General features: G+C 42.8%; 1 pseudogene; it reads left to right on the top strand.

The window, feature by feature from the left end:
• Positions 1–11,422: 11,422 nt before the first annotated feature.
• On the top strand, positions 11,423–12,165 carry LOC145951193 (uncharacterized; annotated as a pseudogene).
• The last annotated feature ends 1,178 nt before the right edge of the window (positions 12,166–13,343 follow it).

Below are 13,343 nucleotides of genomic sequence, written 5' to 3'. Positions count from 1 at the left end.
AACATTGGAAAAAGGGATAAGGCAATTGATTTTCGCAAATCAACCTTGGCCATTACAACCAGAGTTGGGTAAGGGAGTCGGTTACGTGCGGGGAAGGTGTTAGCACCCCACAACGCCCCTTTCGGGTTCCCTATGACGGATTATTTCATAAATAACAGTGTAAAATTACTAAATTACCCCTATTTATTATAAACGGCTATGAATAAGATATCTACATGATGAATAAATTAAACATGCGATGCAACAATCAGAAAGCAGTAAAAGGAAGGATTTTGAAGAAGAAACCTTTGAAGCGTGCTTTTATATATTCAAATGTTAGGAGGCTTTTTGGCGCTCCTTCCCACTACACGCTCGCTCGCTCCTTCCCTAAAAATTAATCTTTACTATGGAAATCAAAAAGATTTCCCTTCGACTAGTTCGAATTCTCAAGCTAAATGCTCAGAACTCAAGAACTTCGTCGGATCGGCTCTCAGAGAGAATTCTAGGGCAGAACACTGCTCAAAAACCCCAGAATACTCAAGAAGAGAGTCCAAGAAGTGTGAAAAAGTGTGGAATGACGTCCAAATGACGTCTTATTTATAGGGGTGAGGCGCAGTACGGCCTCTGACATCAATACGGCCCGTACTGAAGATTTGAACTACAGTACGGCCGTATTGAATTCAGTACGGCCGTACTGAAGTTTCAAAAACTTCAGTACGGCCGTATTGGTTTCAGTACGGCCGCACTGAAGTTCAAAAACTTCAGTATGGCCGTATTGGGTTCAGTACGGCCGTATTGTAGTGCAAATTGTTCAGTACAGCCGTACTAAACTTCCAGGAGGCCGTATTGAGCTTCAATTCTCCCACATCCTTATTTTAAGCTACTCTAAGACCTCTAAACCTACAGATAATCATCCTAGGGGCTTCCAGGAGTCCTTCTGGCTGACTTTCCTTCGGTCTTCGAGAGTCTTCGAGTCTTATTTCCGACCCGGACAATTTTAGGGGTCTACAGCTGCCCCCCCTTTACTTAGTCAAACGGTTTTTTGGTGTACCGGTTGACAAGTAAAGGAGTTGACCCAACTGTCCAGGGAATAGGCCATCCTTCTGACTTGTAGTGTCTTCCGGTGGAAAATTGTTGAGTAGCCTCTCCAGGTTGAGTATTAGTCGTCGCCTCTCCAGGCTAGCGTGAGTCTTGCCCTCTCCAGGGTGAGTATTAGTCGTCGCCTCTCCAGGCTAGCGTGAGTCTTGCCCTCTCCAGGGTGAGTATTAGTCGTCGCCTCTCCAGGCTAGCGTGAGTCTTGCCCTCTCCAGGGTGAGTATTAGTCGTCGCCTCTCCAGGCTAGCGTGAGTCTTGCCCTCTCCAGGGTGAGTATTAGTCGTCGCCTCTCCAGGCTAGCGTGAGTCTTGCCCTCTCCAGGGTGAGTATTAGTCGTCGCCTCTCCAGGCTAGCGTGAGTCTTGCCCTCTCCAGGGTGAGTATTAGTCGTCGCCTCTCCAGGCTAGCGATGATTTTGTCTCCACAGTCCACGATGCTGCTTCGACGATTGTTTTTGATTTTTGTGCCGCTGAGGGCTGGATAACGCAGGGATCCGTCTAGGGGATGTGCAGTTACTCATAGGTTCTTGTGTCCCAACTTTCCATAGGAATTTCTGTTTCCTTGGGGTGTAGACACGAAGATGCTCTTTTTGAGGTGAGCGATGCCTTATGATTGGCTGACGTCCTTTCGACGTTGGTGGAGTATCCCGGTTATCCTTATTCGGGTGACTCTTTTGATTTTTCAATTTTGTTGCCTGTGTGTAGGCTATCATCCGCTGGGGGATTTTGTCGTTTTGTTGTGATTAGCCTCTTCTGTTAGGCAGATCATCTTGACGCTTGATGTTTGGCTGAGAGCCGGATTCCACTTGGGGAATGATTATTGATCTTTTTTGGATTTTCTCTTTTTGAAGGAGTGCCTCTAAGTAGGCGAATTATCTTGATGTTCGGTGTTCGGCTGAGTGCCGGATTCCGCTTGGGGAATGGTTATTGATCTTTTTGATTTTTCTCTTTTTTAAAGGAGTGCCTCTGAGTAGGCGAATGATCTTGATGTTCAATGTTCGGCTGAGTGCCGGATTCCGCTTGGGGAATGGTTATTGATGTTTTTGATTTTTTCTCTTTTTGAAAGGGTGCCTCTGAGTAGGCGAATGGGGATTGAGGATCTTATGTATCCCAGAGTATTATTTAGAAAGCCTCTTCAGGCTTAGCTTCACTCGTCGCTCGAGTTGGAAAGCTATCTTCCACTGAGGAAGTCTGAGTCCTTTGACTCGGATATTTCGTTTGGATGATCATTGCTTCCATTGGGGGATCTTACTGATCTTGCTTTGATAGCTTTCACTGGGGAATTTGGCCCGTGAGTGGAAGCTGAGATATCTCTGGGGAGTATTATTTCGGCGAGCCTCTCCAGGCTCAATTATTCTGTACAATGCTGTATTTTCTGTTCAGCCCAAGAGCGCAAGCTGAGACGTCCCTTGGGGAGTATTATTTCGGCAAGCCTCTCCAGGCTCAGTTATTCTGTACAATTGGGGAGTATTATTTCGGCAAGCCTCTCCAGGCTCAATTATTCTGAGAGAGTATTATTTCAGCAAGCCTCTCCAGGCTCAATTATTCTGTGGGAGTATTATTTCGGCAAGCCTCTCCAGGCTCAATTATTCTGAGAGAGTATTATTTCGGCAAGCCTCTCCAGGCTCAGTTATTCTGAGAGAGTATTATTTCGGCAAGCCTCTCCAGGCTCAATTATTCTGTGGGAGTATTATTTCGGCAAGCCTCTCCAGGCTCGGTTATTCTTGTACGTTTTATTGATTTTTTGTTCAGCCCAAGAGTGCAAGCGGAGATGTCTCTTGGGGAGTATTATTTCGACAAGCCTCTCCAGGCTCAATTATTCTGTGTGATGAGGGAGTATTATTTCCGCAAGCCTCTCCAGGCTCAATTATTCTGTGGGAGTATTATTTCGGCAAGCCTCTCCAGGCTCAGTTATTCTGTATGATTTTTGGATTTTCTGTTCAGCCCAAGAGTGCAAGTTGAGATGTCTCTTGGGGAGTATTATTTCGGCAAGCCTCTCCAGGCTCAGTTATTCTGTATGATGAGAGAGTATTATTTCGGTAAGCCTCTCCAGGCTCAGTTATTCTGTACAATGCGGTTGATTTTCTGAATTTTTGCCTTTTTTGTCGTTTTTTGGCTTTTTCTGTTTTTTTTTGCCTTCTTTGTTGATTTTGGCTTTTTCTGCACATATTGCCTTTTCGTCGATTTTTCGGTTTTTTCTGCTGTCATACACAAGCAATTTTTCCTATTTTTTTTTATTTTTCATTTCATGCGATTGCCTCATGATGAGGTCTTTGAAAATTTCTTTATGGCCAATACGGCCGTATCCATTTCAGTACGCTCGTATTGAGTTGAAAATTTGTTCATAACCCTGATTTTAGTACGGGTGTACTGAACATGGTACGGGCGCATTATTTTTTTTGAAGTTTAATTTTTTTTTTATTTTTTTGTTTTTTTTGTTTTTTTTTTTTTTTGATAAACAGAGAATAAGTGATCTTCCAGTACACCTATCATCTGTATGCATGTATGCGGTATGATGCACCTAATTCTATTCGATTTATTTTTTCAAAAGAATTAACCGATGCGTTTCTTTGTTTGGATCTTGCCATTCCTCTAGACGGGCTATGCGCTACCGATTTCTGTAACCGAGGAATGATGCGTGTTATATTGAGATGGGCGTCATCAACCCAGTGATTCTTCCCTTCCTTTAAAAGACATGTCAACCCTCCTATTGATCACTATATCTCCATGTTTCCACTAGATTATCCTAAAATCGTTTGGGACAAGAGAGAAAAGAAAGGAAAGATATTTTTGTTCTGAAGTTTGTGTTTTAAAGGGGATTTATTTTTCAAAAAAATGGTTTTTGTAAGAATGGTTGGCCAAGGTAGGCTTATGTGTTTAGGTTTGTTTGATTAAACACTTATGAGGTTAAGAAAATCTTGTTATTGACGTTGTGATTTTGACAACTTAGATAGCTTCCCTTGAACCTTTTTTGAATTCGGCTCATGGTACCATCATGGATTTCTTTTGCTTTTTGATAGTCCTTATTTTTGCCTAAAACACCCTTTTGTGGCGTTTTAGCGGACTTTTGTTTTTGTTCATTTTTGCAACCCTAACTTTTGCCTAGGTCACCCTTTCGTGGGATTCCTAGCGGGTCTTTTGCTCTTATTTTTGCGCAGCCCCCTTTTTGGGTTTCCTTCCGAGCTTCTTTTATTTTAAAGAATTTCTTATTATCCATGATGGCACTTGTCGAGGCCAAGGGAAGGTGCTCCAAGTTGTCACACACACTTCCACATAAAAATGATGCGGGTTTATTATTATTAAGACAATTTAAACCTCATTCATGCTTATTCAAACAGGGTTAAAATAATGTGGTTTAGAATTTTATTATAAGCAAGAAGAGAAGCAATGAGAAAGAATAAAGAATGATTTTATTATAATCATAATGGAAACATGTGCCCTATCGAGGCTCGGGGGTCGGGCTGTCCCCGAGGAGTAATCTCTAATAGTCATCAGGTCTATACATCCCTATCGGAAGGAGAAGAGCACTTGATGACGACGACCGGCCTTGACGCTTGTGAACCGGCCTTCCTAAAGATCTGGCTTAAAGAAGGTCGAGAAGGATCTTGGTTCCTCTTCGTCCTTTGATCTTTATTCTCGGATTCTTTATTTTCCTCGGTCTTTTTCTTTTTCTTTATTCTTGGGAGCTTTATCGTGAAAATCTTCGGGAGTGTAGATCCTGCCACTCCTAGTCATGCCCCCAAGTCCAGCGATGTTAGAGATATCGCTGTCGGCAGAAGAATGGATGTCGTATATCCATGGCACAGCCTTATTCGATTCGTAGGGAAAAGGTCTTGGAGTAGTGATCCTTAACGGTGTTGGACCTTCCCCTTTGTTTGTCTTGATTACCAACAACGGAGTTGACGTGTGTTCGCTTGGCGCGGTTGTTGGCTTGCATTTAATAACAAATGGCGTGCGATCCATTCTGAACATACGCATCGCTTAATCCTTTTTTTTTATTACTTATTATTAATGAATTACTAGGAGGGATGTATGAAATGAAAACCTAGATCCCTCCATGATCTTTGATAAGAATGCATGATATGAGATGATGGCGATGAATATGCATGCATTGTGTTTATTCAACTAAGCATTATCATGTTTTCGGGATGTCCCTAAGATGATGCATGATATTGCTTAGTTTGGATAAATAATCCTTTTTCTTTTTTTTTTCGGGTATTTTGTTTTGTATATATTTTTATTTTTTATTTTTTTGGGTGAAAATAGAAACTACCTATATGAATGTGATGAAGGTAGATGTTAACACCATGTAACGGAAGATTCTTATTCCTATTTATTCTTATTTTAAAAAGGAATGTTGTATGTTTAAAGAATGCAATGTATGCTCAAACAATGTCACATAAACAATGCACAAACAATTCACTCATCCACGAACAGTCACGAGCGAATCACGAGGTAGGGGTATCCTGCAGAAAAGTGCATATTCAAGGAGGTTCTAACTGTTCTCACTGGTCTGAGGCCCCCAAGGTGCCCCCATTATAGGGACCCAATTCCTCTCGTCGTAAGTCGATGGAAAGTTCCAACGCACTGTCGGACTTGAGTTCATGGTTATCACCTTGAGTGATATTTTCTGACAACGGTCTGCGGGCACCTATAGACCCATTCGACAACCGGCCGTACTAACATCCACTCCCTATGGATTACCACTCATGCCCCCGGGTATAGAGGGAACTGTTGTGTGCAAAGGTTTGTGTGCAGTTTATATTTCAAACAATTGCGAAAATTTAAACATACAACAGTTATTAAAGCCAAATAGATAAACATGTTATCATACAAGTGAGGGGTAATAAATTAATTTTACACTGTTATTTTGAGAAGAATCCATCACTAAATGGGACTGACTCTCGAGGCTTCCCCAGCGGAGTCGCCATCTGTCGCCACCCGCCGAAACGGAGCTTGGCATTCGCGACGATGGTCGGACTCGTTTTTATAGTTTTGAAAAGTGGTGGATTGTTAGAACGACTTATTCTCAAACTGAGACCTTATCGAACTAACAATTTTATTAAATGATTCACCAATCCATATTAATCCCAAGCGGGACCCTCCATGGATTAGTGGTTTTCACAAAAAGAAGGGTTCTTGGAGTCGCCACCAATGTTTTACTCAAAACATTGGAAAAAGGGATAAGGCAATTGATTTTCGCAAATCAACCTTGGCCATTACAACCAGAGTTGGGTAAGGGAGTCGGTTACGTGCGGGGAAGGTGTTAGCACCCCACAACGCCCCTTTCGGGTTCCCTATGACGGATTATTTCATAAATAACAGTGTAAAATTACTAAATTACCCCTATTTATTATAAACGGCTATGAATAAGATATCTACATGATGAATAAATTAAACATGCGATGCAACAATCAGAAAGCAGTAAAAGGAAGGATTTTGAAGAAGAAACCTTTGAAGCGTGCTTTTATATATTCAAATGTTAGGAGGCTTTTTGGCGCTCCTTCCCACTACACGCTCGCTCGCTCCTTCCCTAAAAATTAATCTTTACTATGGAAATCAAAAAGATTTCCCTTCGACTAGTTCGAATTCTCAAGCTAAATGCTCAGAACTCAAGAACTTCGTCGGATCGGCTCTCAGAGAGAATTCTAGGGCAGAACACTGCTCAAAAACCCCAGAATACTCAAGAAGAGAGTCCAAGAAGTGTGAAAAAGTGTGGAATGACGTCCAAATGACGTCTTATTTATAGGGGTGAGGCGCAGTACGGCCTCTGACATCAATACGGCCCGTACTGAAGATTTGAACTACAGTACGGCCGTATTGAATTCAGTACGGCCGTACTGAAGTTTCAAAAACTTCAGTACGGCCGTATTGGTTTCAGTACGGCCGCACTGAAGTTCAAAAACTTCAGTATGGCCGTATTGGGTTCAGTACGGCCGTATTGTAGTGCAAATTGTTCAGTACGGCCGTACTGAACTTCCAGGAGGCCGTATTGAGCTTCAATTCTCCCACATCCTTATTTTAAGCTACTCTAAGACCTCTAAACCTACAGATAATCATCCTAGGGGCTTCCAGGAGTCCTTCTGGCTGACTTTCCTTCGGTCTTCGAGAGTCTTCGAGTCTTATTTCCGACCCGGACAATTTTAGGGGTCTACAGTACCATAGATTCCTTTTCATACCAGAACAGTTGTATTATTAAGAAAATTGGCATATTCCATTCTCACAAGGAATACCTGTGTGAAATTTGGCTTCTCAATGGTGCTGAAAGGTTTATGGTTTAGCCATTGTTGGGGGCTTGGGGCTAAACTAGGAGACCAAGCTATCACAGGGTCTAGGTAGAGTCATGTGTTCACCGACCTAAGTGTGTTTTCAAAAGTTGATGGTTTATATATATCAAAGCAAATTAATCTTAAGCACCTAATCATGCATGGCGTTCAAGGGCAACAAGTAGTTCTTAATCTGTGTAGGTTTTATCGGATATTAATTAACCAAAAGCAAAGAATGGAAACTTTTGAAATGATTTTCTCTTTATTCCTCTTCCCTTCTTTAAAGCGGAAAACAAAAAATTAAAGCTTGAAAATAAAAATATCCCTTTTTAATTTGAAACCTAACTCAAATTCCTTCTAAGCCATCCATAGTTACTGAACCTTATCTCTGGTTATATATCTCTTCCTTTCACTTAATAATAATAATAATAATAATAATAATATAAAACAACATATTATATCATGATTATCAAATAATTTAACTAAAACAAATATAAGAATATAATTTCGATACCAAAATATCATATAAAATCAACTCTTTAAATTTTATAATAAAACATATATAACTAATTTAATTACGAAAATGTAAGGTATTTTATGTTCTCTTTACTTCTAAATTATTCTTTAAAATGTAAAGTTAATTATTTAAAATGTAGAAAAATAATTATTTAATACATACAAAATAATTATTCAACACGTACAAAATCATTATTTAAAATGTACAAAATAATTATTTAAATAATTATCCTTTGATTAAACTTTCATAAAAAAATCAAATTATTTCAATTCATCATTACTACATTCTTAATAATTTAACATATTTCAAATCCAAAATCCTCAAAATTTATACATATGCCACATTGTAGACATATAAAATTAAAATCATGATGACTTAGACCCAAAGTAGATAATATCACACCATTGACCTTCTCATTGACTAGTTTCTTAAGGGATTACGTGTCAAAATATTATTAAAATATATGTCAATATCTGTTGTATATTTAAAAGATTGTTAGAATAATTTGCTTTCGAACATATAGCCTAGGATTTGTTGTTATAATAGTCTATAATATTGTGCGCGATCTTATATAATTAGTTTGCTTGATTATAGTCTTGGATATCTCTTGTAATCAGTGACGGATTCAGAAATTTTAGATAGTGGGGGCAATACTTATTTATATATTTGTAGTATTAAAAATTTTATGTATAACTTTTATAGACATAAATATATATTATAATTATTTTTTACAAGTTTTTATATATAGGATTATAATTAAAGATGAAAATAAATTAGGTCAGATTAAATTTTATTATAATTTAGTAGGTTTGAACCTAATTTCTTTAAAAATATATCTTAAGTATGACTTAATTATCTATAAGACATTTTTTAAAGGTACAATCCTAAAGACCTACTTTATAATAATTTAATGCTATTAAAAATATAAAAATAAATATGTTAAATTTTATAAAAATTAAGTTTAATTTATTTATAATATAAATATGTTTTTAATATCTAATATATATTTTTAGATGATAATTTATTTTAAAATATCTATAACTATTAATAAAGGGAATATATTTTAAATAACCACTTTCGTCTCCATTTTTTTTAGATTTTTTTGTCCTTCGATTATGCAATAACTCCCCACAAATAAAAAATACAATGGAAAAAATATAAATATAAAAAAAATTGTAACCGTCCGTGTAACTGTTAGAGGCACGAAGTGTCTCGGCCTCTTTAGTATTTTATAATAACAATTTTAAATGAAACATAAATCTTCTGATTTTTCTTATTTTGATTTTTTTAATCAACATATACAATTTTACTATTAAGATTTGTTCCTGTACTAGGATACACACTCTAATTATCCTTGTTGTAGCGGGTCAGATCCTGGGTCTCGGTCTTCTCGTTCCTATTCGGGTAGTCCGAAGTCAGGGGTGGGTGTGCTTGCAAAGACACTCCGATGCTCAAGTTAGTGCTCGGCGTAATAAATGCGGTAGTTTAGAATTAATTACATACCTCGTTGGAGTCCTATTTATAGTAGTTCTTATTGGGCCGCAATTAGGGACTGGGCCCCGGAAAATTAGGGGTTTAATCCTATGCATTATGTTAATTAATCTCTCCGTAACCATCTTGATGATGCCGACATACTCGGCTGACCCCGCCGACATGTTTCGCCCCTATCTGGGGGTGGTCGGCGGGTTCAGGTACTCGGCATAAGCAACGCCGACACGTTTCGCCCCTATCTGGGGGTGGTCGGCGGGTTCGGGTACTCGACATAAGCAATGGTCTCGGGTATTCGGGCGAGTCGGCCACCATACGGTATACAACCCCCGCAGCGTCAAGGATGAGAAAAGACGAAGACGGTACAAAAAAGATGGTGACGTGGTATTCGGTGTTAAAGAATAAGGGTCGGTATAGGTGTATCTCGATGCGTCGTCTTGATGATGCTTGGGCCGACCTTAACCATGAGCTCAAGCCGAGGCCTTTTGCAGGCGATGTCTAGGCCGAGACCTCGACATGTGAGGTCAAGCCGAGGCCTTTTGCAGGAGGTCTAGGCCGAGGTCTTAATCATGTGAGGTTGAGCCGAGGCCTTTTGCAGGCGATGTCTAGGCCGAGACCTTAGACATGTGAGGTCAAGCCGAGGCCTTTTGCAGGCGGTCTAGGCCGAGGTCTTAACCATGTGAGGTCAAGCCGAGGCCTTTTGCGGGAGATGTCTAGGCCGAGGTCTTAACCATGTGAGGTTGAGCCGAGGCCTTTTGCGGGCGATGTCTAGGCCGAGACCGTAGCCATGTGAGGTTGAGCCGAGGCCTTTTGCAGGCGGTCTAGACCGAGACCTTAGCCATGTGAGGTTGAGCCGAGGCCTTGGGCATGAGATCTTGCATCGGGACTTCGAATACTGGTGACTTAGACTGAGGCCTCGGCAGGTGTGGCCTGCCACGTTGGCCCTAGTGGTTACAGGCCCAACGATTACTTAATCTGGGCCGTTGGATGATGTAGATCGAACGGTCGTGGCCCGGGGGCGTCTTTTCACCTCCCCCCATTTACCTTGCCTATAAATAGGGGTGTTTGGACGTGAAAATTTACGCGCTGTAAATTTCTGAGCTCTCCCGAGATCATATTCTTCCGAACAACCCGAGCAAGGTAAAATTTTGTATTCTTTAATTTTAGCAATAAATGGATAAAGGCTACGTTTTGGCGAGGAGTTGGACGTCTTCGGAAGCATCGGGCGCTTCATCAGATAAAGAGGGGTCAGCTTCAAGTGAAATATCAAGATTACCACCGCTGTAGTGAGAAGTTGTCTTCCCTTCTGATCACCCCGAACAAGAGGACAGCGGGGATGAGGTGGTCGAGGTATCGCCTCCGACGACATTGGTCATGGCCTTGGCACGGGCAACCGAGGTGGATGACCGAGGTCTAGGTCGAGTCGGTTAGCCGGACCCGCAAGCGTTGCAAGTTGATATAAGCGGGGACGAATTGGAGGTGGTCGGCGATGCACGAGGCAAGAGAGCTGTCGGACCGAGTACTCGGGTAAGGGCACGGATCGACTATGGAACTGTGGAGATGCCTGGTTACAAGTGGGTCGACGGGGAGGTCGGCATTTATCTTTCGAAGTTGTCTGACCAGGGGTTGTTAGACACATTTGTCTCTTTGGAGAATTGTTTCGGGAGTGGGGAGGATTAGTTTCCCCTACTTGCCGAAGCATGCATGGACGACGGGCCGGAGACTGACTTCGTGTTTTTGGAGTCGGGGGACGATGAGGAAGATTACTTCTACGCCTACATGTGCTGGTTCGTAGACCTCGATGTTCAACTACCCTTTGACGATTTTCAAATAGGGGTTCTCCGAGTGCTCAACGTGGCACCGACTCAGTTGCACCCGAATGCCTGGGCCGCGATGCAGGCGTTTCGGAATCTATGCTTGTGTTTGGGTCTAACTCCCCGACCCCTGGATTTCCTTTATTACTATACCAGTCGCTCGAGCAAACCGGTGAAGTGGGAATCATTGTCTCGGGTGCCGAAGCGAGGGTTTCTCCGAGCCTTCACCTCTTCCTACAAAGGGTTTAAGAATGGGTTCTTCAAGGTTCGATGGGGGTCGGAGATGAAGAATTGCTTTTATGACCGAGAAGGTGACCCACTCTTTCCCTTTTATTGGACGGAGCGCCCGACGCGTTACGAAGCGATGTCCGCGTCTAAACTCCCTGCCGAGGACAAAGAGATTGTGGACCTGTTAGATCAGCTACCGAAAGGCTTGCCTGCCCGCAGCGATACTGACGTGCAAATCGTTCGTCTGACTTGGGTATAGGGGCGAAAGACTAATCGAACCGTCTAGTAGCTGGTTCCCTCCGAAGTTTCCCTCAGGATAGCTGGAGCCTACGGGCGAGTTCTATCGGGTAAAGCCAATGATTAGAGGCATCGGGGGCGCAACGCCCTCGACCTATTCTCAAACTTTAAATAGGTAGGACGGTGTGGCTGCTTTGTTGAGCCACTCCATGGAATCGAGAGCTCCAAGTGGGCCATTTTTGGTAAGCAAAACTGGCGATGCGGGATGAACCGGAAGCTGGGTTACGGTGCCCAACTGCGCGCTAACCTAGACCCCACAAAGGGTGTTGGTCGATTAAGACAGCAGGACGGTGGTCATGGAAGTCAAAATCCGCTAAGGAGTGTGTAACAACTCACCTGCCGAATCAACTAGCCCCGAAAATGGATGGCGCTAAAGCGCGCGACCTATACCCGGCCGTCGAGGCAAGAGCCAAGCCTCGATGAGTAGGATTCGGTTACTTAATCAGTTTTTAAATTGATGTTAAGATTTACTTCGTTGCAGGTTTAATGGCCGGAGGTAAGCTAGACGTGACCGCTATGCTCGCGAAAAGGGCGAAGGATGCAAAGGCTAGTGGGCAGGTTCCCCCGGCACGGTCGGCTCTGAAGATGGCTCGGGATAAGCCTTCCCATGTGCTGATTCCCGTCGCCGACCCCAAGAAGAAGGGAAGCACCTCTCGAGTGAGGGCGGCCGAACACAATATAGAGTCGGAGCGGCCGAGCTCTTCTCATAAGCGCCCAAAACAACTGTCGTTGGAGCAATCGGGGTGCGGCACCTTTGCTATTCCCGCTGTGGTGGCGGGCTCGAACTTCCTAGCCCCTAACGTGCAGACTGAGAACTTGGTCAGTTTGGATCTTGCTACCGGAGGGGGACTGCAATACTTGGAGGGTATGTCTGCCGAGGCCGCGTACAAGCTCTTCTGTGAGCTTGATACTCGGACCTCTTTGGTCACCAAGCATGTCATGATGCGACATGCTGTCTCTGAGGAAAGGTTTCATGGCCGGCTCAAGGAGGCCGAGGCCACGGTGAAGGAGGCGTTGGGGGACAACGCTAAACTAACCAAGTCGGCCGAAGAGCTGAAGAGGGTCGCTGACGCCCATAGGAGGGAGGCTGATGACTTGAAGTTAGTCGTTCAGAGGTTGAAGGCCGAAGCCTTCAAGTATGAGAGTGAAATTGCTCGGCTGAAGGAGGCGGCCACCAAATTTGAGGCCGAGGCGACTGAGCAGATCCTTTCACAGCATGATGCCGGCTTTCAACACGCAGTGCGGCAGGCCTACCACTTCTGTGAGGTCCCGACCGATTTCCAGTTTGATGTCAGCCGAGACTTCTTGGGTGGAAAGTTTCTGAGTTATGCTGAGTTCCCTCAAGGGGCCGAGCCTGATGCGGAGGCTCCTTGCCGAGGCATTTCAACCCAACCTCCCGTACAACCGACTGAGGAGGAGGACCCGGTTATTGACATTGTTGGTGATGGGGATCCGGTGGACTCAGTAGCCGCATGAGGATCGGCCTTAGTCGTAGGATTTTATTATTTTTTGTAATTGGGTCGTTAGCGCGTTTTGTAAGCTCGGCCTTTGGTGTCGGTGCATAAATCTGACTCATTGTTTTTTGTAAGTAGCCGTTTTAATCGGCCACCATTAATGAAATTTCTCTTGCTTACTTGTCGTGTTTTTAAATGCCTAAGTTA

The sequence above is a fragment of the Cajanus cajan genome, chromosome 8, assembly GCF_000230855.2.
Source record: "Cajanus cajan strain Asha chromosome 8, NIPB_CcT2T_4, whole genome shotgun sequence".
In the NCBI taxonomy this organism is placed as follows: domain Eukaryota; kingdom Viridiplantae; phylum Streptophyta; class Magnoliopsida; order Fabales; family Fabaceae; genus Cajanus; species Cajanus cajan.
Note: the sequence above shows the minus strand (reverse complement) of the source record. Positions and strands in the feature narration are given on the sequence as shown.